The following is a 25,397-nucleotide window of genomic DNA, read 5'->3' as shown; positions in this document are numbered from 1 at the left end:
GACCTAGTTAATTCTGTGACACTGCTCTAAATACTTTTTCAAGATGAGTTGAATCTTGGTTTGAATGCCTTTCTCCTTACACACTACAGAGTAGAAGATGGGTTGGAAGGTAAACATCTGCTTTCTATTTCTTTAAGCAACTAGACCTCAAATATCTTTTCAAAGGTGAAGTATGTCCCCCGCACCATTGGGTCTGATGTTGCTTATGGCATTTGAAGCAAATTCCACTTGTGTAGGAGGCTTTGTTTAACCTGCTCCTGGGATTTTCTCCTCTATTATTTGGGATCTAGGAAAACTCTGTCTCACCAGATTGGATATCATAGAATCATAGAATTATTTGAGTCAGAAGGCCCCCTAAAAGGCTATCTAGTCCAACTCCCTTGCAATGAACAGGGAGACTTACAACTTGATCAGATGCTCAGAGCCACATCCAGCCTGATCTTGAATGTCTCCAGGGATAAGGTTTCCATCACCTCTCTGGCCAACCTGTTTCAGTGCCTCAATGCCCTTCTTGTAAAAATCTTTTTCCTTCTATTCAACAGAGATCTCCTGTTTTACTTGTAACCATTTGTCTTTGTCTCTGATAAAGTCTGTCACTTTCCTTCTTATAGCCCCCCTTTAGATGCAGAAAGGCCACTATCAGCTGCTACTAAAAATTACTTTTGTCAGCAGTTAGGAAACAAGAAAAAGACAAGTATTATGGTTATTTGAAATATGAAACATGTCAGAGTTTTTTAATTTAATAGAAAGGACAAAAGTAGTCCTTTGCATGAATGTCTAAAGCAGAAGTACAAGGACTTTCCCATCTGCTGAACTTGATGAAGGTTGATTCAATCACTATCTGCTGCAATTATCACTTGACAACATCAGATTTATACTTACAATGGATGCTATTAATGCATCTTTAATAAGATGAATACACTCGCTAATGAATCCCAGAAGTCTCAGACATCAGAGGATGAAGAGTTCTGTGTGCACATATGTGTGAAGGCAATAGTGAGGCACCAGGGGCTATCATAGAGCTATTATGAGGCCTCTGAAAGCTGTATATCAAAGGCAGATAAAACACTTCCTGGTCTTGCAGCTTTGCAAGTTCTTCCAGTAGGTACGTAGGCTGACTTGTATAAAGTCTGATTTCTTCCTCAGAATATTGAAGACACTGACCAAGTCGGGCCACCGACTGAAATAATTTATCTCAGTCTAACCCTTGTCTTAACCTGTTTGCTTTCTGACTCAGCAAAGCAGTTGAATGTTTGAAGTTAAACATCAAAAATGCCCAGATGGTCATGACTTAACCAGAGCCTTATGCACTACTCTTAACCCTAAATGTCAGTGGGGTGTTTATTTCATCTTGCTTTATTGAATTGTACGATCATGGTTTACCATAGCATATGATCCTCGAGGTCCCTTGCAGCCCAAGCTAATCTATGATTCCATGAAATGGAGCATAGAAACAACCTTACACAAGCCCTAAAACTGAGAAGATCAGAAGAAACCAACACTTTCAACATCAGCCTTCTTGTACTGTATGCTTGGAACACTGCAACTTCTCTCTAAAGAAAAAGAATCCGTGCTCACAAAATCCAGGGATTACTGGGGAGGTGCAAATATTCTGGGCAAGAAGGGCAGCTCTAGGATAGAGTGGTCTATACTTTAGTATTTAAGTGGGTTATTAATTCCACCTTCTGTTTTAATTCAGTTATAACAAGACATCATTTTAACTAAACCAGTAACTAACTTTACATTAGTTGGATTAATTCACCACTAATTGTCTTCTCTTTTTGTAGTCAGCAAAACTGTTAAGCAAAACAATAGTAAGGACAATGACACACAGATAACAAACAAACAAACAAACAAACAAAACCCAAAACAAAACAAAGAAAAGGATTTAAAAGGAGAAAAAGGATTTAAAAGGAGAGCAAGCAGCACCATCCTTCTCAGAGCTGTTGTACGAGTCAATGAAAATGTAAGATTGCTGCATATAGTGGAAGTGTTTGTTACACCATGAGCAAGGAAAGGAGAGGGCAGAAGTTCTTCCTCAGGGTGGGGGCTCTCAGACCTGAGCTGTCTGTGAAATGAGGAAAATATCCCTATTGGAAGATTTGTTACAATACCTTCCCATATATAAGTCTTGTGGGACTTCTGTATGAATCCCCAGGGGTCAATAACAGAGAGAAAAAGGATCAGAAGAGAGTTGATACCTCTTTTCCAAAAAACTGTGTCTGTTAAAGTGGAACCCTTGTCCTTAGTCATGCTGCTAGCAAAGGTTTTGTGAGAGCGATAGCAGGGAGGTGGTTTCCCCATGCTGATGCAATTCAGCTCCCTGATGCAAACAGCAAGGATATTGAGTGGACACATATTGGTTTTCTCCCCGGCTGGAATTGTGGATTTGGAGGTCTCTTTATTAGTTTCACAGTGTGCTTTTGAAAAGGACCCTCTTCTCATGGTTTGCTTTGCATTGTGAAGTCTCATGGTGAGTGAACTAGATTTTATTTTATTTTATTTCACATAAGATAAGCCAAAGATGTACACACTTAATGCACTCTTAATGTATTCCAGTCACTAATGGGTGTCTTGTTTCTGGGAATATCCTACAGATATGAAGTAAAACTCCCCTGAGCTTGCAAAGTGTAGATATCAGATCCTCAGCATCAGCTATTTTGCTTTATGGATATGCTCTTATTATGCTGCAGGAATTGCTAATGTAGACATTAAAAGGTCAAACCTTGTTAATGGATGACTCTGTATTCCCCTATGGGTTACAGACAGACAAAATGGAAATATCTGCTGTATATGAGGCCTGAAAAAGAAGAATGTTACCATCTCCCAGACAGCTCCACAGGGTTGCAATATTTTTGTGAAGCCTTGTAGTAGAAAAGGAAGCAGAACAAAAGAGACTATTAGGAAGGCCTGAAGGAGGCTTAATTTGTATTATATGTTTTAGCAGTTTGGGGAGTGTTTCTGAAGAAAATGGAAGAGAAGGAATAGAAGGGAAAAAAGGATATAAGCCAAAAAGCTGAGGAGAAGTTATCAACTGAAGGGAACAGACACATTAGCAGGGTCTGCTGTGATAGGAGAAAGCAAAATGGTTTCAGGCTAAAACATGTGATTTATATTGGATATAAGGAAAAGTTTTACAATAAGGGTGGTGAGGCACTGGTACGGGTTGTTCAGAGAGACTGCAAATGTTCTGTCCTTGGAGACATTCAAGGTCAGGCTGAATGGGCCTCTGAGCAAACTGATCAAGCTGTAGGTGTCTCTATTCATTGCAGGCGAGTTGGACCAGATGATCTTTAAGGACTCCTTCCTACTCAAATGATTCTATGATTCTATGACTTACAAATGTCTAAAGACCTGGGTCAGCTAACAATGACTAAACATGCCTGAGGTGATGTTTGGTGCACTGGAGACCACAAGGGAAGAGCAGAAAAGCCTGCTGTGACAGATCTGATGGGTACAACCAGCACTGGATGGCCATTGGTGTAGGAATGGGGAAGTGCAGGATAGCTTTAGATAGACTTCTGCTGTCCATCAGCTGGGGTTAAGATTCACCCTGAGAATCACTATATTATGCATGGAGTAAGTGCAGAAAGGCAGTGGATCAAATAGCAACAAGTTACAATTATCTTTCCTATTTTTTTTTTCTTTTTCTTTTCTCCATCCAATGAATTTCAGTTTTTAAACCATTAGATTTGCTTTTCTATATAGTCAGTAGAGACTACACATATGAGGGAAGGCTGAGTAACTTGGGTCTGTACAGTCTGAGGAAAATAAGACTGAGGGGGGGTCTGATTGATATTTATAAATATCGAATGGGAGGTGGGGGGCAAATGGATGAGGCCAGGCTCTTCTTTGTGGTGTCTAGCAATAGGAAAAGGAGTAATGTCCTAAAACCTGAAAATAGGAAGTTCTGTACTAACATGCAGAAGAACTTCATTACTGTAAGGGTGATGGAGCACTGGAACAGATTGTCCAGAAAGTTGAGGAGTCTCCTTCTATGGAGATTTTCAATATCCATCCGGACACCTTCCTGTGTGACCTATTGTAGGGAAGCTACTTTAGCAGGAGGGTTGGATTCGATGATTTCTTGAGGTCCGTTCCAATCCCTGTGATTCTGTGAATCTGTGAAATAGAGGCATAGAATAGAGAAGAACAATTTAATTTAAATGCTTAATTTCTCTCAATTTACATTTCATAAATGGAACTGGGGACAAGCTTATATGTACCAGACTAACACTAGGTGAATCATAGAATTATAGAATGACCAAAGTTGGAAAAGACTTCCAAAGATCATCCAGTCCAACATCCACTTATCACCGATATTTCCCACTAAACCATGTCCCTTAGTACAACGTCTAAATTTTGCTTGAACACCTCCATGGAGATTGACACAGGCAGCACCTGATATTGCTACAGGTTTATAAAATACACCAGGTTTAAACTGTTATCCACTAATATAGCAGCATGGAAGGTATATATACTAACAACAAACTAACTGATTTCATCCACTGAGTGGGCAGTAGAGGGAATCATACGAAGCTGGGATTGCACTGGGGCTTGGAGGGATCATTATTTTAATTGTTTAAGTTGTTGCACTACATTTTCTGCAGTTGAAGATGTGTCATGCTCAAGAATGAAGAAATACTCTCTGTTCTGAACAGCTAGGAAAACTATTTTTAAGAGGAAATTTGAAACACTTGAATTCATGTATTATTATTAGAAGTAGCTACCAGAAGAGCTAAAAATTAACATCGTCATTCAAAACGATGATGTATTTATTAACGATCTAGCAATCAGTTACTGCTGTTGCAGTAGGAGATTGATAAGAATGGTTTTGGTCTTTGTTATCTGCTACCTCTTGCTTCACGAGAGCTTCAATGTGTGAAAGGGAGATTCCAAGTGCCTGTGGGAAATGACAAATTGCTTTTGCATACAGAGAATTTTTAAGGTAAAGGAAGGGAACCTTTAATTACTTCATGTAAAAGTGTGCCGTTTTGTACTTCTGGGAGGCCACATAATAATACTTAGCTCAGCATTGGCCATTATTAGACTGGAAGATGATTAGCTGAGTGAACTGCCTGTGCAGTAAAAATCCTGTTTTTCCTGACTCTGCTGTTAATTTTCTGTGTGATATCTAGATCAGTCATCTCTGTGCCTTGCTGTTTCCTACAACCTGCTGCTTCTTAGCTGTTTAGACTCTTTTAACATATATTCTTACTCTAACAGCACAGAGGGATGCTGATCTACTGGGCACTACCATGACACAAACAGTAATAACTGTCCCTGTGCCCCCTGTGGTGTACAAAAGTTCACTGCCTATACATCACTTTGAGCATGGACCATGATGCTGATGAATACACTGACACTATTGTATGGATTAAGAACTGTGTATATCCAAAGTTTTATCTTACACCAGAGAAATTATTGTGAATGACTCTTTTTATATTTAACCAAAGAAGGACTTTAAGACTGTGCTTTAATTACATTGCAGATAATTTTCATCCTGATTACAAACAGGTTTTGTAGACACTGACATGATTTTTTAAAATCCATTGGTGTTTCCTTGTGAACATGTGTCTGAAGTGTTGATTACAGCATCTCCACTCAACTCTGTGGGGGAGAACAGCAGGATTACAGCCTAATGGGCTGAGCCAGAAAGGAGATAATAAAAGGTGAAAACTATATCTGCAATGAAATTGGATGGATTTTATAGTCATAATTCCAGAATGATTTAATAATAATGGAATCATAGAATCATTAAGGTTGGAAAAGACCTTTAAGATCATCTTGTCCAACCACCAACCCCCCCTCACCATGCCCACTAAACACATCCCTCAGTGGCACACCTCCATGGTTCTTGAACACCTCCAGGGACGGTGACTCCACCACTTCCCTGGGCAGCCTGTTCCAATACCACAACATGGTGAACATTGTACATGACAGTTATCCAACTTGTCTTTCCTCTCTTGCAACCTATACTAAAAAATAGATACTTTTGTTCACACTTGGAAATTTTCATGAAGGTTCCCATCTGTATGCAAAAAGTGTGTCCCATTTGGAGACAAAATGGTGTCCAAATCTGTCTGACTCATTCCACTCCTAAACTCACATGTAACAAATAAGATCTGTATTTACCATAGTCAGATCTGATGAAGTTGTATTGCTGAGGTTCTTACATTCCTGAGCCTCTTACAGTCTGTTCCTCCCACCTTCCTCGGAGATGATGTTAACTAAAGGGGGTCTAAAATTTATCAACACTTCACAGTATTAATGCTAACTCTGGTGCATCTCCTTTTGTATCCCTTTTGCCATTATGTTACGTCCTTTTGTTAAATTTTCCTGTGACATCTCAGTGTCTGAAGACAAACAGATAACAGATAATAACAAAATACATATTTTGTTAATAATATGAACATGTTTGTTTAAGGTACTTGTTTGGAATTTTCTTCTTATTTATTTTCATTCGTATTATCACAGGTTTCAGCATTGGAAGTTGGAAGCTTCATTTCAAGCCAGCTCCTTCTAAATCCTCTGTCTGAAGCAGAAGACACATTCTTGAGATAGCAGCCATCCTATTTAGAAGAACTAAGACCAGAGATATGCAGTGCTGTCACTATGGAGTGTCAGAATCACTTGGAGACCTCGCGTTAATTGCAACCTGCTGATAAGTATGAACTGAAAATGGGTGGGAGTAATAAGAAGATCAACACATTAACAAAATCTCCTTTTCTCCATGTCCAGCATTCTTCCTACTATATTATCTGGATTCCAAATATCATTTTAAGACCTACCTTTAAAGTGTTCTCTAATCTACCCTACCTTTTTCTTTTTTTACCTACTGTTTTGTGAATATTTCATTTTTCTGTCAGAATTACATATAGAGAAATGCTGCAGTGATCAGGGAAATTCAAAATGCGAGTGAGCTAATGAAGTTTTGCTGCTGCATGTGTTACATGTGCTTTCTTATTGTTCAAAGAGCTTTACAAGAAGAGAGACCATTAAGATGTTCATCTGATCCTCAATAACACACTGAAAAACACCCCAAAATAAGAGATCTATATGTAAAACCAAAAGGAGACAGAGGCGATAGCAGGTGCATGATCCTCCCAGTAATTTGTCATCTGAAACGGATTTAGTCCTATGCTGCAGCCTTGTTTGCTTCAGTTCAGCAGAGTAACCTTGGTTCTTCCTTCAGCACTTCAATGGATTTTAAAGGCTTTGAGAATGGCATTTTTATGCTGTCAAATTTTAATAACTTTCCATTGGCTGGCTCCCTTAATTAAGGGGAAAATGCAGAGCTGACAGCTGGAAATGAGGGGGCTATGACTATGATAGGGTTTGTAATGGCTTCTCTGGGCTTTGTATGTGCAGCATGAGGAGATGGGGGACTGCTGAGTCCGAATTAAAATTCTTGTTCCATAGTTACAATTCTGGAACGGAGTTATTTCTATATATATGTCTTAAGTCCTACTGCCATGCTTTTCCTCAGAGCAGTAAAAGTGTTTCTGGCTTTCCTTTGTTTACTTATAAGGTCACAGACTGAGGATGGCTCTGAAAAGAGCCACCTGAGCAAATACAGCAGCACTGCAAGGGGTGGAGGGTGCACAGAGTTGAGACAGAAATGTGTGCTGAAACTGAGAGAAACATGGAAAGAGATTACAAGCAGGCCAAAAGCAGGACATGAATGGTGTTAAGGAGAAAGTTAGGTGAGAGAAGAACCTGGTGTCTGAGTCTGGAGCAGGTGGTTGAACTCGTTTTGCTCACTTAATCATCAAGGACTGGAAATGGGCACTGTTATTGCACAGCTCTCTTCTGTGGTGCTCTTTGGGTCTCTCAAGAGCTTGTTACTGGAGAAGTGTACAGACTTAATTACTGTCTACAGAGTACCTGTTTTTATACCTTGCTGTGTCATTCCAGGGAGACGTACCCTTAAATAGCCCCTTTAGTTTCTATGGGTGTTGAACAGCTACCAGTGCATTAAAGCCAGTGGAGTTATGAGGTGGGATACTATTAGCCCTGTTGTATAGAGGGAAGAACAGGAGCAAAAAAATCAGATAATTTCTCTTTTCTCTGAACTTGTAGATTGCAAATATGGCAGCACTGCTCCTGCATCCAGGAGCTCTGTGGATTAGGAGGGCTTTGGAAATGGAGACATGAAGAAGCCTTTCTGCCTCTGTGGCCTCATACTAAAAGCACTTGCAGGATTATAACTGAGGGTTAATGAGAAAGAACAGTCTTTGGAGCTTCCTCTTACTTCTGGCAGCCAACTGGAAGGAAGCAAGGAGGTGGAGACTCTTTCATGTTGTTCCCTGGTCCATACCCACCCACATAATGGCTGGATGAAGCCTGGTCTTCCAGAATATACACAGAAGTAATCAAACATATACACAGAAGTAATCGAACAATGAGTCATTATTCAAGAGATTTATTTTGATGAAAAAAATGTTCATAAAATGCAAAGGAAGAGCTGGTGACCTTTTATTGGATGAATTTTCTTACCCTTCTGGCAGGAGGCTTTTGGCTAAATATTAGGTTGGTGATGTGAAGAATGGGCTTCAAAGATTTCTAAACACCTTTCAAATCCTGCTGATTGCCTAGTGTTTACCTCCAGAAGAAAGCAATTAGCGAAGTGGATTCTTCAAAATCAGAACAGCCACTGCAGCAACAGAATAGAGAGCAAACTTCGCTATTATTTTTTTCAGAGAAGACCTGCAATTTCATCTGAAGTTATATGCATTGCCTGTGAAGAACATTTTTGCCTGAAGCTGCTCCTTGGATTATGAAAAAGCTAAGGAAAAGCAGAGAGACAATCTGACACATTTTATGTGCTCTTTAGAAATCATTCTATGTGTAGGTATCAGTGTTATTTGAGACAAGCTTTAAATCTGAAGTTTCCATTTCATAGGTCGTGTGCTTAAATCTCTTCTCTGAAATGAAGGAAATTGCTGTTGTACCTAAAGGGTAATCATCAGCAAGGCTGGTATGATCCCAGCTTCCCCTCAGACTGATAGCATTTAAAAGGAACCACAACATCTGTGTTGTAATGTGCGTAAAGACAAGCACTGAAAGAAGTAGACAGTCTTGTCTGTGAGCTTTTGCTTAAAGCAAATTTATTGGGTTTGTATCCATCTTAGAGCAGTTACTGGGAAGAATTGCCGTTTTTGGTGAGGACAGACTTGAAACGTTGCCTGATTTTTAGTCCCATACAGAAGACATTGCCTCTAGCATCACTGCTAATATAAGAGAGAAAATCCATTTTTGTTAGGCAAAGGAAGAAATTTGTTTCTTTCACAGTGAGAAGGCAATGAAAGAAGTGCAATAGAATAGAAATATTTAGTAAATGAAACACAAAAAGCAATTTTGTGCTTTAATATCAGCTATTTACAGCTTGAGCTCAGTGATCATTTTATGCAAAAGACAGTAATTTAATGTACTAATGTGCCACAATGTCACAAAAGGATTCCTATTTCTAGAGTCTATTGTTATGATGAATGACATCTATTTTAGCAAAGAAATGGTATTCTTGAACAAAGCTTATTGTAGGTATTTTTATCTTTTCTGTCACATTGAGACATAATGATATTTAAAAAGAAATCTAAATATACAGTGCTTACAGTCTTACTCCTAAAACAAGGAAAAATACTGTCTCTGAAGCTGGTTGGATACAGTGTTTGAGGCAAGCTGATACAGATACATCAGTATTAGGACTACCATCTACATTCAACTGTAAATGAAAGTATCTCGAATTTTCTTTTAACAAACTAATTTATTTGTTTGCTATTTTAGTCATGACAAGAAGGAGGTGCCTAAGCCTATCTGATGGCTGTAAGCTTTTTTCTTCTGTAGTCTGGTCTGTGCTTGAAGGTTTGCTGTTCTGTAGGAGCCAACAGACGCTTGTGCCATAGAAGCTCATCCATGTCTTCTGATGTCTGCTTGTGGAGGCAGTAGGACAACAGGTAACAGAGTGGAAGGGCAGTCGAGGTGAAGATGGATGCCAAGACTTAATATCTCCTGCAAAAATCTTCTGTTGCCAAGGGGAGAGTAAAGCTATCAGAAATTTGATCTCAGCTTCTTTCAGCTTGATACAACAATGACTGAAGCTGGCAGACAAAGGCACAGTTTGGGTGGAAAGGCAGCCTCTCAGTGACTCAAGAATGTCATAAGCTGCTGCAGACACTGACTTGCCAGAGACAAGGACAGCTGCAAATAATATGGGCTGGAGGGGAGTAAGGTGGCATTTTCAGGGCCGAGTCACTTTTCCTTAGATCAGGCATCAGATCTGAATAACACATTTAGTGGGTAGACAGGAAGAAGCCAGAAATTTTGTGCCTACTTATTTGTGCCTATTTGTGGTGGCTATCTATAATACAAGAAGTGCAAAAGCTGTGTAGAAATAAAACATTTTTCTTATAATGAATGTAGTAAAAGTAACACCACTCAAATTCTGGTAAGATTCTGATGCTGATAACACATTACTGTTTTGAGTATCAGTTTTCTACTCCCTTGCTCAATGGTCTGTGCTAAAGCAATAACCACGAATAAAGGCAAATTCAGCACAATGTGGTTTACTATTATGGCTAATTTATATTGCCCTCAACAAGATAAAATAACATCCAAGGTGCTGGACACATAAAGCTGGAGACATAAAGCTTTGATCCAATGCAATTTTCCTGAAAATTTCACAACACTTATTGTGAAATATTGACTTGTTTTCTTCCTTCAGCTTCGGAGCAAGTGGAATTTCTGCTGCACACCTGAGTAAAGACTTGCAGAACTACACCAAATAAGGTGGTCAAGAGTGGGTCAAAGTTGACCAGAAAGCATTCTATGCAGATTCCTCATAATATAGACCAACCTTGAGAAATATATATGCTTTTCTGTAAGATTTGGTATGCAGTGCAGAAGAGTAATTCAGAGAAAGCAGAATTCAGTACTCCAGGCAGGCCAAAAAGAAGGCTATTACCTCTAAAGAAATACCTACAGAACTAAAGGTGGGAACCATTCTGCCCATAGCCTGCATAGGGAAGCTGGGCACTTCCTTCAGGGACTGCAGAACTCTCCGTAGAGTGAGGGGCAGATGGACTAAAAGACAAGCTCCACTCTTTGCCAAGGCTCATATAATCAGACTGGTTATCTAACCTAATAGGACTGCCACTGCTATGGGTGCCTGTATCTGCAGGTGGTTAAAATCCCAAGACAAATTTTTGGCTTCTTATACTTACTATTTAGCCTTACAAGAGAGTTGTTGCTTTCTGATCATTTTCCTCACTTCTTTAAATACATAACTGCAATATTTCGAGCCCCTAGGCTTGAAATTCTTAGGCTTTCCTTAAGTTTGTCTTCAATAATCCTGACCCCTCTGAGTTCCTTCTTACCAAAATACATAAAATCTGCTTATGTGTTCATCCAAATATTTTCATTTTTACAGACCTATAGACTATTCCCATGCCTTTGTTGTCTAGTTAAAAACATTCATCCCAACTCCCACATCTTTCCTTTTTAAGTTTGGATTGCCAGGAAATAGAGGTTAATCTACTTCAGTTATTCATTAGGCAACATTTCTAAGCTATCTACGGGCAATCAACAGCATATCTAAATTATGATATTCCAACATTAACATAATCTTCGTAGTGTGCAATGATGAAGCACATTTGAAAGAAAAATTAAATATTCAGTGGGCGATCCAATATTCATACTGATATTAAGTGAAGGATGATATTAAGTGAAGGAGTTCACTCTTCAGTTTCCATCTCATGATAAATCTTTCCTTCTGACTGTAGTGCAATTACAAAGCCTGTGGTTGTTGATACATGGGAGGAGGACCTGCTTCATTACCATGAAAATGTTTCTGTTCCTGCACTTCCTCATTTGAAATTTTTAATGTTTCTCTCCTCTTAGATTCATGGTGCAAACCACTGAACCTTAGGTGGATTTTCGTACAGTTTGCCCTATAAATCCCTCACCTTCTTCAAAGCTGTGCATTGGACAACTCTCTAATGGTTTTATGTCCTTCTTACACTGTGACACCCAAAACTGCATACAATACTCAGGGTGATGCATTTTCTCATTTTCAGAGTATTCTCTCATTTCCAGAGCTGTATTGCAGATAAAATGTTCCTGATCTTATACCTCATTCATCTTAACCTTGCCTTGCTGATTTTGGGTCTGCTGCAGTCAATAAAGACAGATCCAGAACCATTGGTCTGCTAATAAAACCTGCTTATAGTCATTGGACTTTGTCTATTTTTTAATTTTTTTGAACAGATTTGTTCTTCTAGTCAGTCCATACCATCTACCTGGATCTATAGATTTTTATGGTTTTTCTCTTCTCCTGTCACTATCTTACTATCACTTGTCTTTATTTATACAGCTAGGCTGTAACACTTTGGGTATAGGCATCTCCTTAATTCAGTCTATTGTGCTATGCTCTGTACAGTGTAAACATTTCCTTTTAACCATCATGACTGTATGTGTATCTGTATATGTGCATGCATTTCTAAATTAAACAAAGCAAAGAGAGAGTAACTATCTGTCACTGATAATTTCTGAGAACTACTGAAGGGATATTACAGATAGGTTTACTTCAGTTATATGACATTATTGCATTGATTTTATAATGAAGCAGTTCTGGGTGTTTGAATTATGACCTCATTATCAAATAAATACTGAATGGGAGGTGATTCACGACATGATAATCTTGCATGTTAAACATGATGTGGATGCGTGACATAGCAAGACAGAGTTTATTAAGTCATAATCAGCTTTGAAAATCAGGTTAGAAGAATAATGACTTCAAATGATCTTTTAATGAAACAGCAGAAAAGCTTGGCAAGATCAGTTATGCAAGAACATAGTTATGATAGGAAAGAACTATTCCAGAATAAGGGAGTGCAAGTGCAAACATCAGCAAAGGTGATGGCAAAACCCAAAAATGATAGGTCACAAGATACCAGCAGTACCACTGCTGCAGAAGGCTGACCTGTGAAATACATTATCACCCTGATACTGGGAATTAGGATGTCCTGGTTTGAATTCTTGTTCTGTTCCTCTCTTGTAACTCACTTCACCTACACTACTCCTTTTATTCTATGAATACTCTGTCTCTTTGGTTTCCAAAAGGCAATCCTCAGCTTGTTATTTGCTCAATACCTTGTTGTGGTTTTCTTTTGTGGTCTACTGGTTAGGAAGATGACCAGTCTTGCCCTGAAGACTTCAATTTCTGGATCCTTTAAACAGTGTTCAGAATCTGTGTCTTCTGATTTGAATTTTACTGGTTTTCTAGCTCTTGAGTCTTTCTGTTTTCTGCTTTATTAAAAAGCTTTGTGATACTGCATATAATTTCCCTGAGGAAAATTTGGTAATCATCAAAATGGAAAAAATACTACAAATCTATTTTCAATACATGTGTATGGAGAACAAAAAGGATTTAACTGTTAGCAGAGATTGATCAGCAGGTCTGGATTACATGTTATCCTACTGATTTAGAATTGAGCACTTTGGAATTGCTTGAATGTGGAAAGTATTTAGAGGACCATAAAATCATATTATTTTTGAGTTGGAAGGGACCTTCAGAGGTCATGTAGTCCAACTTCCCTACAATGAACAGGGACACTTTCAGGTAAATTGGGATGCTCAGAGCCTTGTCCAACCTGACCTGGACTGTTTCCAGAAGCAGAGCATCCATCACCTCTCTGAGCAACCTGTTCCAGTATCTCACTGCCCTTATTGTTAAAAAACTTTTCTTATGTCCATTCTAAATCTTCACTCTTTCAGTTTGAAATCAGTTTCCCTTATCCTGTAACAACAGACCATGCTAAGGAATCCATCTCCTTCTTTTTCACAGCCCCCCTTTAGATACTGAAAGGTTGTTCTCAGGTCTTCCTAGAGCCTTTTCTCATTCAGTCTGAACAGCTCCAGCCTGTTCTCATAGGGGAGGTGTTCAATCCTTTGGATTTTTTTGTGGCCCTTCTCTGGGTGCACTCAATAGTTCCACATCTCACTTGTACAGAAGACTTCACATCTGGACGCAGTACTCCAGGTGAGGTCTCACCAGTGCAGAGTAGAGGGGCAGGATCACCTCCCTCGCCTTGCTGGTCACAATTCTTTTGATGTAGCCCAGGGTAGGGTTGGCTTTCTGGCTTCTGAGAGCACATTGCTGGCTCATGTTCTGCTTGCCATCCACCAGCACCTCCAAGTCCTTTTTGGCAGGACCAAAAAGGCCCTATATGATTTAATCTCCCAGATTGTATTGATAGTGGAGGTTGCCATGATTATGATACAAGATCTTGCACTGTGATTTATTGAATTTCATGACATAGACTTATCAACATCCATAGACTTATGGATGTTTAGGCTCCTTAGGTGGTAGCAAACCTGATCTTTGCTTACAGTGGTAGGGGCTTCGCTTCCCCTATTCCCACCTTGTGAACCATCTACTCGAGGATTTTATATAGGACAGTTGCTAGTGAAAACTGAGGCAAAAAATTGTTGAGTACATCAGCCTTGTCCATGTCTGTTATTACTAGCCTTCCTGTATTGCTCATTGGAGAAGGCGCTTCCTCCTGGACTTTCCTCTTCTAGTTGAGGTACCTATAGAAGCCGTTCTTATCCTCCTTTGCACCCCTTGCCAAAACCAGTTCCACCACCACTCAGCCTAGCAGCATCTCTATACTCTTCCCAGGATACCCATCCCTGCTTACACCCAATAGGTCCAGCACTGCACCACTCTTTGTACAGCTGTCTATTGTCTGGCTCAGGAAGTTACCCTCAATGCATTCCATGAGACTCCTGGATCACTTACAGATCACCATGATACTTTACCAGCATATATCAGGATGGTTGAAGTCCCTTAGCAGGATGAGAGCCTGTGATTGCAATGCCTCCTGTAACTGGAGGAAGAAGGCTTCACCAACAGGCTCCACCTTATTGGGTGGTCTGTAGTAGATCGCAACCACAAGGCTGCCTTTGCTGCTTCAGTCTTGTTCTCTAGCTCTCAATCCTAAGTTTAAAAACATTGAGTTGGTGTGGATGATGAATGAGGAGGGGTTTGGCCTCTTCCCCCAGGCAACAAACATGACCCAAGGAAATGGCCGCAAGTTGTAGCAGAGGAGATTTAGATTAGACACGAGGAAAAACTTTTTCTCTTAGAGAGTGGTCAGGCACTGGAATGGCCTGCCCAGGGAGGTGGCGGAGTTGCCATCCCTGGCAGTGTTCAAGAGGAGTCTGGATGAGGATCTAGAAGATATGGTTTAGTGGCATTGTGGCATCAATGGTAATGGGCGTACGATTGGACCTGATGGTCTTGCAGGTAGTTTCCAACCTTGCGATTCTATGATTCTATGATTGAGCTTTGAAACGGGGAGCACAAAGTATAATGAATCTTTCCTTTGCAGGAGATAGGAGATCAGTTGTTCAAAGTCACAATGGGAAAAAATAATGCACAGATTTGAAATGTCTGAAAACAGAATTAAGGATTAAAAAGATCTCCTAATACATAACTGAAAAGTCTAGATGGCAAATTTTTGAATTTGAATTTTTGAAGTCTACAGTAGAGTTATATTATAGAGTGATAGATTGGGAAACAGTCATACATAATAGAATTGTACAGTGATATAAATAACTATGACACATATGAATTTATACACATGCAGTATGATTGAATGCCATGACTTCTTCAAGACCTCCACATTGCCACTAGTTTGGAAGTAATTGGAATCCAAGTGAATTATTTTGACAGATGGCAGTAGATCATGACAGATGGCAGAATAACTGAACTAAATTCCAAATTTCAAAACCTAATTGCACATATGACATGCCAGTTCAAGATACAAATGAACTATAGAAGATGAAAGAAGCAGGGAGGGAGAAGGCAATGGATTCTGCAATTTTAGAAAAATTTAAGCGGATGTTATTACACTTAAAAATGAGAAACTGCTATTGGTTTTCACCAGTGACATAGAAGGATTCACTTGGGCTTTTTGTCCAGCTGCCTGTTTTCATCTCCGCCTTCCTGTCACTTGCAGAATGCCCCTGCAGCCCTATGCCCTGGTATAGTCTGAACATCTGACAGATATGCTGCTGATCATTGCATGCCACATGATATTTCACACCCCTACATCTGTCTTTTTCTGAAGGGTGTTATGGTGCTGAGTGGGTGTAAACTGAGAACAGAGATAGCTGGCTTGCTTATATCATTGTTCCAAACCTTCCCTGTTAAAAATATTCTATGATATTTTGCTCTAGTAATCCCAAGCTTTGCAAACTTGTAGGTGTCATCAATATATCCTTTTTCCACTCGAGTACTTAAAGCTGAAACCAATATTTTAATAAATTTTTACATCAAGTTGTTGAAGCTTTCTTGAATTTGAAATTAAAAAAAAAAATACTTGCAGTTTGAGAAGTTGATGATCTTTCTACTAGTATTTGGCAGGGACTCTTAAAGAAAGACTTTGAAGCAGTGTAGAGTCAGTGTAATGTGCCTTTAAAAACTATTGCAAATAGATTTATTATGTAGTTCCATCTTAGAACTCTCCTAAAAAATGAAGTTTTCACTTTCAATTCCTGAAAAAAAGAGTCATAGCTCTTATTTTCTCTATTTTTTCTATTATTTAATCACTCAAACAGGAAACTCTCAGATGCCAATGGCTATGTTAAGGAATGGGGTTATAAAAAGATGTGATATAGTCATGATTTCTTCTCTTTTCCTCATACAGTGTGCGACTGAACATCTGTAAATAAGGAAACTTTAAAGATTAGTGTCTTCTCAGATCATAGAAATGTTGAAAGATCAGTGACACATTGGTGAGATTAGACAGGAGAGCTGATATGGGGCAGTATTGGTCATTTTGACATTTTGACATAGATGTGCAAATGCTGAGTTGTTCTGTGACTGGATTCTTCTGTAATTCTTCTGCTTGGAAACACATGTAAAGAATCAGAGGGAAAACAGAAAAGTGAAAGTTAGAAATAATCTTGGGACATGACCTCAAAAGTTTTATAGGGAAGTCTAGTTTATCATAGAGGTGTTGAACAGATGAGGGTGTGCTGATACTTAGAGTACTCAATGCCTCACTGTCTTTATTACTTGCAGTCATTTCCTGTCCTTAGGAGTATTTATAATTCTTAAGAATCATTAGCATTGGATGAATTATGGCAAATGAAAGTTATTATTTTTGAAACTCCTATTCTCACAGGTTCACAATCAATTTTCTTTCTACGCATAAGACAAAATATACACTACAGCCTGTCTAGAATTCTATCATTTTAATGACAATGAACCACAATAAAGAAAGGAGAGCAAATCCGATGAAGTGATCTGTTTCAGAAACTGTCCTCAGATTTGATTTAGTGCTGCAGTTTCTCTGTGGAATTGCTCTTAATGATGTAAGGACTCACAAAGCACTCAAAGAATATTGAAAGACAACTGAGAAATTGTGCAGAGAATTGACCAAAAGTCATCAATATTTATTTTAACAAGATTATTTTCATAGCTGCTCCTATTACTATGCTGAAAAACCTTGTTTATAGGCAAAGAGTAAGCACACTGTTTATAAAAGTGAAAAAGCTAATTTATAGCTAATATTTTTACAAGTCTAATCTCTATTAGTCCAGATCCACTTGTTGCATAGAATGAAAGAATAATACATCCTGATTGCTATATACACTTTTTAGTTTCAGTCACATCCTTCCACTGCTCGTGTATGTAAGATTCTTTGAACTCTTCTTTGTTTCTTTGAACTCTTGTTACCTTTAAATCTTGTTTTGTCCAAGTCCACGTCAACAGGTATTTTAACTGACCATTCATAAGTTGTCTACTGGGATTCCCAGTGCCAGCTTATGTCCCATCTCTCATCATTGTGTGTCTGCATTTCTCTGTGCAGCATCCACTTCTCAAGACCCCTGTTCTTGAGCTGTGTTTGTTGACACTGCATCATTGCACTAGAATCCCACACACCTCATTCTATGCAGAACAATTGCTTCTTATTGCTGCCTATACAGAACTACAGTTGTACTGTGCAATGGTAGTACAACTACCATTGCATATGAAAGTAAAACATACTAGCTGTGGACACTTAGTCAACTGGAAAAATTGCTCTTACAGCTGAATTAAGTAATGCAAACTGCAAGCAGATCAAGAAGAGCTCAAACAAAATCAGTGCCTTGCAAAAATTATACTTATTTCTTTTACTTCCTTTATTGTATTTCATTGTACTGGTATGTAGTGATAGGACAAGGAGCAATGGCCTAAAACTTGAACATAGAAAGTTTCAAACAAACATGTGGAAGAACTTCGTTATGGTAAGTGTGGCAGAGCACTGGAACAGGTTGCCCAGAGAAGTTGTGCAGTTTCCTCTGGAGATGCTTAAAACCCTTCTGGATGCCTACCTGTGCAACCTATTGTAGGGAACCTGCTTTAGCAGGAGGGTTGGACTTGTTTGTCTCTTGAGGTCCCTTCCAACCCCTGTGATTCCTAACTCAGCTCTGTATTGCTCCTGCTCACTGATGCACATTCATTCCTCTGCTGAGAGCCGTGGACAGGCTATCCTCGATAATGGCTCTGATAGAATTGTCATATTGTCATATGGCTGTGACATATCGTCTGTTGTTTCAATGTATCCCTAAAAAATATTAGCATATTTCATGTTAGCAGAGTTCATTTGTGCCTCATACATTTTGATGAAGTAAATCTTTTCCATACACTTTTCTATATAATGATTCAGAAGTTAATGGTTAAAAAAGATGCCTAAAGTTGTAATTCACAAATTTTCTGTTTTCTTTCTGCTGATGCTATAGCTTTAGAAGAATCACCATTGCAATTAAATAAAGTGATTTGTAAATAAAGAACACAGTCCACTATCTGATAGTTATACATATTTGTTCATACTGCTCAAAACATTATCTATGCCTTTGAGCTCATGGAATTTTCAGAATAATGCTATTCTCTCTCTGGTCTCTCAGATTCACTTTACTCTTTCTCTGATGAGGATTCTCATGATTTCCTTACTGAAATTACTAGAAGCCAACCAAACCAGGCTGTCACACTAAATAACAGCCATAATCTCCCTTGAGTTTCCTTTGTGTCAGTTTTCTTCAGCACGATAGCTTGTACAATAGATAATATCAAAGATGTTTCTTGTTGTAGAGAGAAACCTGATTGAATTTGTCCAAAAAGAGGATGCTAATAGAACATTATTATGCTCACAAAATAGAAAAGTGTTATATTCACATAAAATAGGGAAGTGGAAAAAAGAGAAAACTTGACAGTTAAAATATTGGAGGTAGTTGGAGGTATATTCTATGGCTTAAAAAAGGGGAATAATATTCCCTAATGCTTAGGAAGTATGCAATTACAATTGAAAACATAATCAATTTTCCAAGAAGGAGGGCTATTAGAGGCAGCATCAGTGTAACTATTCTTCACATTGACTACAACATGGTCCAATTCATTGATCAAGGATTTGATTTCTTTGTATGACCACTAAGAGTGTTTTTATAGTTTGTGCACTCAGCAGTTTTTCTGGGAATAGCAGGAGTGAAATAATGTCCCAGAAAGCTGATAATGGAAGGAATTGCTCTATATCAGAAATATGACATTCCATTGCAATTTATTTTATTCCCATGCTTGCTTATTTCATGAATCAAATTATCTGATTGCCTCTCAGTCACTAATGGGTTTATCCTCCAAATACCCTTGAAGGTTAGGTAAATGCTAAGTATCTGCAGTTTCAAAGAGGAAAACAGAGATGGGAAGAGATTGGTTGCCTAAGTTTCCATGGTATTAAGCAGCTGCTTTTTTAAAGATGAAATCAACAGAAATAACAGCTCTCAGCACATGTGAAAATCAAACTATAATGGGCTTAATTAAGACACCAAGAAAGTCAGTTTCAGAGATGAAAACACAACTGAGATTTTGTAAATTGCCATTAGAATTTCAGCACAGAGTTTTATTTCTCTTTTTCGCGCACAATCAAAAATAAGCAGTAAATATAATAATTTTTTTTTTATGAATACCTCACTAAATGCAGTATGAGGATATCTGTGGTTTTTTGTTTGTTTGTTTGTTTGTTCCCCCCTCCCCCCATTCCCCCAAGGAGAATTGATGATTTAGTTCAGTTGGCTTATTCATAATGCACCAAAATGCAGAGACAAGAAAATTAGTAAGACAAGTGAAGCTTTTCCTTTATTTTCTATCCTAGTAAACTAAGTGTTAGAAATATTCAGGGAAATAGGGAAATGATGTGAGAGCGTAAGTCTCTGATGTGAATAGTCTATACATTATCTCCTAGGAAATATTCAAAGTCCAATATCAGTAAATACTGGATGGCAAGATTACCCTCTTCTTGCTGTTATAACAAATTATTATTTCCCATGTTCTGAAAATGAGAACATACGTTTCTGGTGCTCCAGGTATTTTAAATGCTGGGAAAAGTCAGGAGTCAGAATTCATATGCCCTCTCTAAAATAAACTCCTCATTTATTTTAATGGGACTTTTTCTGTACATTAATTGCCACTTTGTTATTCATAGTTTTATTGCTGCAGGTAATGCTGAACAGACAGTTTTGTCCCTCTGTGGTGCTAGTCACTGCCAAAGTACAGATGGATGTCAACTTCTGAGAACTCACTGTAAGGAGCAAGATCCAGCCCTCCTATACCAAGCAAATAAAGGCAGTCCATTCCATAGAATGTAAAGAACCTGTAACCAAGAGACAGAAATGTACAGCCCCTGAAGAAGATCAGACTGACCGAGGTCGTTCCTCATGCTTCCCAGCTGTGAACCTGAAGTTAAACAGATAACTACATCCTCAGATGTTTTTGACTACTTGCAGACACAGCATTGGTTGGAGCCAATTTCTCTCTACTGTCTGTAAAAGGAGCCTATTTTTACAACACAGAAGAGGACTTATCCATTTCTAAGTATCCACATTTGGTCAGTATATAAGCATAAATGATAGAAAAGTTTATATTGAAAGAATAATTTATTTTCAAAGTTTCAGCAGACATTAACTTAGTGGCAGAAGAATTAAAATTGCTTTGATAGTTATTCATTCATGAAGGAATCCTTTCTGAGCAGGAGGATGTGAAGGATCTAAATCTAGAAACACCTGTGAGGAGCACTTAGAATATGCAAAGATGCATGAGTCCTCAAATCAAACCAGCAACAGCACAGACTAAGCCAAGGATTTTATGATTCTATGACAGAGGCCATGCCTAGCTACCAGCTCCCCAGCTGTGCTGTTTTTTAAAACCTTGCAAACTGAGAGTGTGGAGTATACAAATAAAACCATATGTGCTTATACAAATGAGTTAGCTCCTAGGTTGATTTTCATTTTCTTTCACTGTATCTCTTTCTAAAATATTTGCATTACATGTACTTTACCTCTGGAATCTGGAAGTTATTCTTGCTACTGACAGATTGTAAGGTTTATGATTGTACTCCCTGTTGACAGAGATTATCAGATTAAGACAGAACATTAATCGTGACTGGAGCAGATTTGTGATAGATGGCGTCACATTAAGACTCCCAGAAAGGCACCGTGGATATATCTTCTTTATCTAACAATACTATTTTATCTACCATTATATTCCCTTCAAGAAGTCCTCCATCATCAATGGCCAACAACAGCAAGTAGATTCCCAATACATACTGCCATATATTTACTACAATGGCTTGATGTAACATTAAAACAACAACAACACTGAATAGCTGAAGTTCTACTATGTGCTTTAAATAGGGTGACAAGAATAAATATCTTGCACAGCCATTTCAAATAAAAATTAATAAATTGAAATGTTTTTAAGAATATTTATATGTAAACAGCTAGCTATCCTGACTGGCAATATAAAATGCAGCAAACTTTTAACTCTGCTTTTCTGAAAATGAGTTATGTTCTCTGAAAAGCAGTCTTTTAATGTATGATGCTGCATTTGGAATTGTATGGCTTCACTGTTATCAAGCCTATTTTACTCTGCTATGCTTTAGAGCATTTACATTTATATAATACATTATAATATACATTTATATTACAGGATAATACATCTATAAAAATATAAACAATATTTTTAACTCCTATTTTTCTAGTGAATTGTATTCAATATCCCTCACACTTTTTTTCCAATCTGTCTGAGGATGTCTGAATTTGGGGAATTTCTATAAAAATTTGCTATTTTCTTGTTCTTTTAAGAAAAACAGCAATTAAATACTTCATTTTCTCTGTCTTTTGCATAAAGGAGTGCACTCAGCATTTGTGAATTCAAGACTCCTGGTCCAGACATGCTCACTGGGAGGCACATGCAGAGGGTGTGTGTTCACATACAATTAAGTATATTCCATTACTACATAATTGCATTTTGCTTTTATGGGTGAATGAATAAGAACTACTTCTGTTCAGTGAAAACATAGCTGACCCTTTGGTTTTGTGAAAGAGGAGTTAAAAATGGGCAGTATGGTTTTAAAAGAAAATGAAAAACCTTTTTTTAACATCTCTCAGCATCAACTTTCATGCAGTATTCCAACTTAGACTCACCACCACCACCAAGCCTGCCATAATCCAGCACAAATAAATGCTCAACAAGTGTTATATTTGGCAAGATACCTTCACAGCCATTGCAATTAGTATTGCTACAATAAAACCATCAGAACACATGGTTCATACATTTTTATCCCCAAATTTGGTATATGTCATGCAGCATACAAAATGTCCTCCTGGAAATTGTGTGGGTGACACTTAACAACTACTATACATCAGAAAGGACTCACACAGAGAGCTGGAACAGGATAGAAGCATTCAGTTATCAATGGGAAAGCATTTTCTACAAAATAATCATTTCCTAAAGCAAAGGAAATCTAAAAAATAAGGTCTAAAGACGAGTCTAGAAAAGGAATTCATAACCACTGGATTGTACGAATTATGGTCTCAGCAGAAACACCATTTAGGGACATTTTTATGATCTTTCTCGTGCCCTCTTTCTCTTTTGCAGTCACTAAGAATGGCTTTTTTTCATGCTGTTCCTGTTCTCACTTTCCCTGCGCTTGGGCAATTAGCCATTCTGTTTGTGTAAATGCTCAGTGTAATCAGGCTGGACTAACAGTACTTGTGTTCTACTCTGGATTTTGTTCTTTCATATCATATTTCTAGCTAACTCTTCAATGGGATGAGCTGAGGGGAGTATGACCTTAGGTGTAGAGTCCGATTCCCCACAATAAGAAACCCACCAGAGGGTCAACCCATTACAATCATATCCTAAGAGAACTGGCTGTGGTGATTTTACAATGAAGGGCAAGGAAAATACACCACATTACTCTTACACTCCATCTTTTCAAAGGAAGAGATGGAGAAAATACAATGAAAAACTGCTCAAGGGTTGAAGTAAGGACAGAGAGACCACTCCTCAATCACTGTCACAGGCAAAACAGACTATGTGTAAGGAGGTGAATATAATTTATCCATTACTAACAGACTAGGGCAGTGAGAACTAAAAGCACACAAAAAACACCTTTTTTCCACCCACCCTTTCCTACCTCCTCCCACAGGGCACCACAGGGCAACATGGAATGAGGGCTGCGCTCAGTACAAAACTCCTTGGCTTTGCAGCTCCTTCATGGTCACTCTCTGCTCCACGTGGCTCCCTCCCACGGGATGCTGTCCTTCCCAAACTGATCCTGTGTGAGCTTCCCACAGGCCACAGCTCTCCCAACACTGCTCCAACATGACTCCGCACCATGGGGCCCAACCTTCAGGCAGTGCTCCAGCACAAGGCCCACGGTGAGGCACTAGAACAGGCTGCTGTCTGAGTTTCAGCTGTGAAGGAATTGTTTTTTTAAGAGTATTTTGTCTGATGCTATGTTTTGTTTCTAGCAGAAAAAGAATGCTGATAACACATTGTTGTTTGTAGTTGCTGCAAAGCAGTGTTGTACAGAGCCAAGGCCAATTTCAACTAAGAGCCCAAGCAGCTGCTAGGGAACAGAATCAGCACATCCAAAGGGATATTCCATACCATATCACATCAAGTGGAAGGAGTTTTTAAGTTCATCTCTCTCTGCTTGCTTGGGAGACTAGCTGGCCAGGAGGTGGTGAGCAATTGTTTGTGCATCATTTGTTTGTACATTTATGTATGCATATGTATATGCATATGCATATGTATGTGATAATTATTATCCTTTTCCCTATCTTAGTAAATAGCTTTATCACAACACAAGTTGTTTTTTTTTTTGTTTGTTTGTTTTTTTAATTCATTCTCTCCCCATGGAAGATGGGGAGTGAGTGAACAGCTGTGTGGAGTCCAGGAGTACAGAAATTTTCCTATTTACGCAGTTTATGCATTACAAATGATGTAAAGATCAAGCAGTAAAGTGATCTGGTAAATTCAGGACGTTTTGCAGCACTAAAGATCACAGAATTCAAATCTGTCATTGCCCTATAGTAGTCCATTTGAATAAGGATATGTGGAGGTCTTGTAGTAATACAAGCACTTTAGTAATGCAGTCTCTTTCTAGGAAGAAAGAAATTCAGAATCTAACAATCAGGTCCTAATAATTCAGTATCATTTTCTCACTAATGTTGAAATGGTAAAAAGAGCATTGAAAATTCAAAATATTCTGGGTGCCACCAAGCCAAATCTGTCAGCATTAAATTCCGGATGCTTCTGAACTCTCTAATGATACAGCCTTTAAGCCTTTGATGGTTGCTTTGATTCAAAGGACATTAGATGGCTGCTTTTCCATGCAAATACTTTGAATCTATAAGCTTCCAGATTGGAAAGAAATCTGAGTGGGAGTAAGAAATTTTCAGAAGAAAGAAAGTTCTTACAGCTCTTGTTGCTTGGCAACTATTTCCTTTGCCTCTCTGTGTTAAGAAAAATAGCATTCTTTGGCGTTTAACTCTCAAGCCTGGTTTGAGGGGAAGTAAAAAGGGAGAAATAAGAGAAATGCAGGTTACGGGCTAGGTTGCATACCAAATGTTAGACTCTAAGGGGCAAAGTGAAACCATGAAGTCTCTGTTTGCAGATGCAGTCCAGCCAAAGGAAATAGAGTAGACAGGGATCCATGGCCCTTCTTGTTGGACATGGGAGCAGATACTTGCACAGTCCTTAAAATAGTGCAAAGTTATAGAAGATGTCTTATGGAGAGAAATTAAAAGAGTTCTGCCTTTTTCATGCATCAGAGAGAAGACAGAAGAGTGATTGCACAGTAAAATATAAGTAAATGAATAGGGGAAAATGCCTTATATGAAAGATATTTTTATTGTCTAAGAGTGAACAGTTCAATGAGAATTAGTTCCAGTGCCATGTGAAGGCAAGCACATTTATGTTCAAATTAAGGTGCACATTTTTAATTTTATCAGCAGTCAAGCACCAAAGCAAGGGAGACCTGTACTCTTTATCTCTTGAAGTCTTCAGG

The 25,397-nt window shown here is 38.5% G+C and overlaps 2 long non-coding RNA genes across 2 annotated transcripts in view; one reads left to right on the top strand and one right to left on the bottom strand.

Annotated features, from left to right (window-relative positions):
• The window catches only part of LOC146545831 (uncharacterized), a 30,685-nt gene extending 6,891 nt beyond the window's left edge, over positions 1-23,794 (bottom strand). The window contains exons 1-2 of the long non-coding RNA XR_014881133.1: positions 23,520-23,794; positions 3,921-4,122 (exon numbers count right to left, since the gene is read on the bottom strand). This is a non-coding gene — a long non-coding RNA (uncharacterized LOC146545831). The remainder of the gene's footprint in view (positions 1-3,920; positions 4,123-23,519) is intronic.
• Positions 2,289-12,229, top strand: LOC146545832 (uncharacterized). The gene is made up of 3 exons (XR_014881134.1): positions 2,289-2,473; positions 6,478-6,668; positions 8,083-12,229. It is a non-coding gene; the product is annotated as an uncharacterized LOC146545832 (long non-coding RNA).
• Positions 23,795-25,397: the final 1,603 nt, after the last annotated feature.

Source organism: Meleagris gallopavo, chromosome 1 (assembly GCF_905368555.1).
Source record: "Meleagris gallopavo chromosome 1, MGAL_WU_HG_1.1, whole genome shotgun sequence".
NCBI lineage: Eukaryota > Metazoa > Chordata > Aves > Galliformes > Phasianidae > Meleagris > Meleagris gallopavo.
Note: the sequence above shows the minus strand (reverse complement) of the source record. Positions and strands in the feature narration are given on the sequence as shown.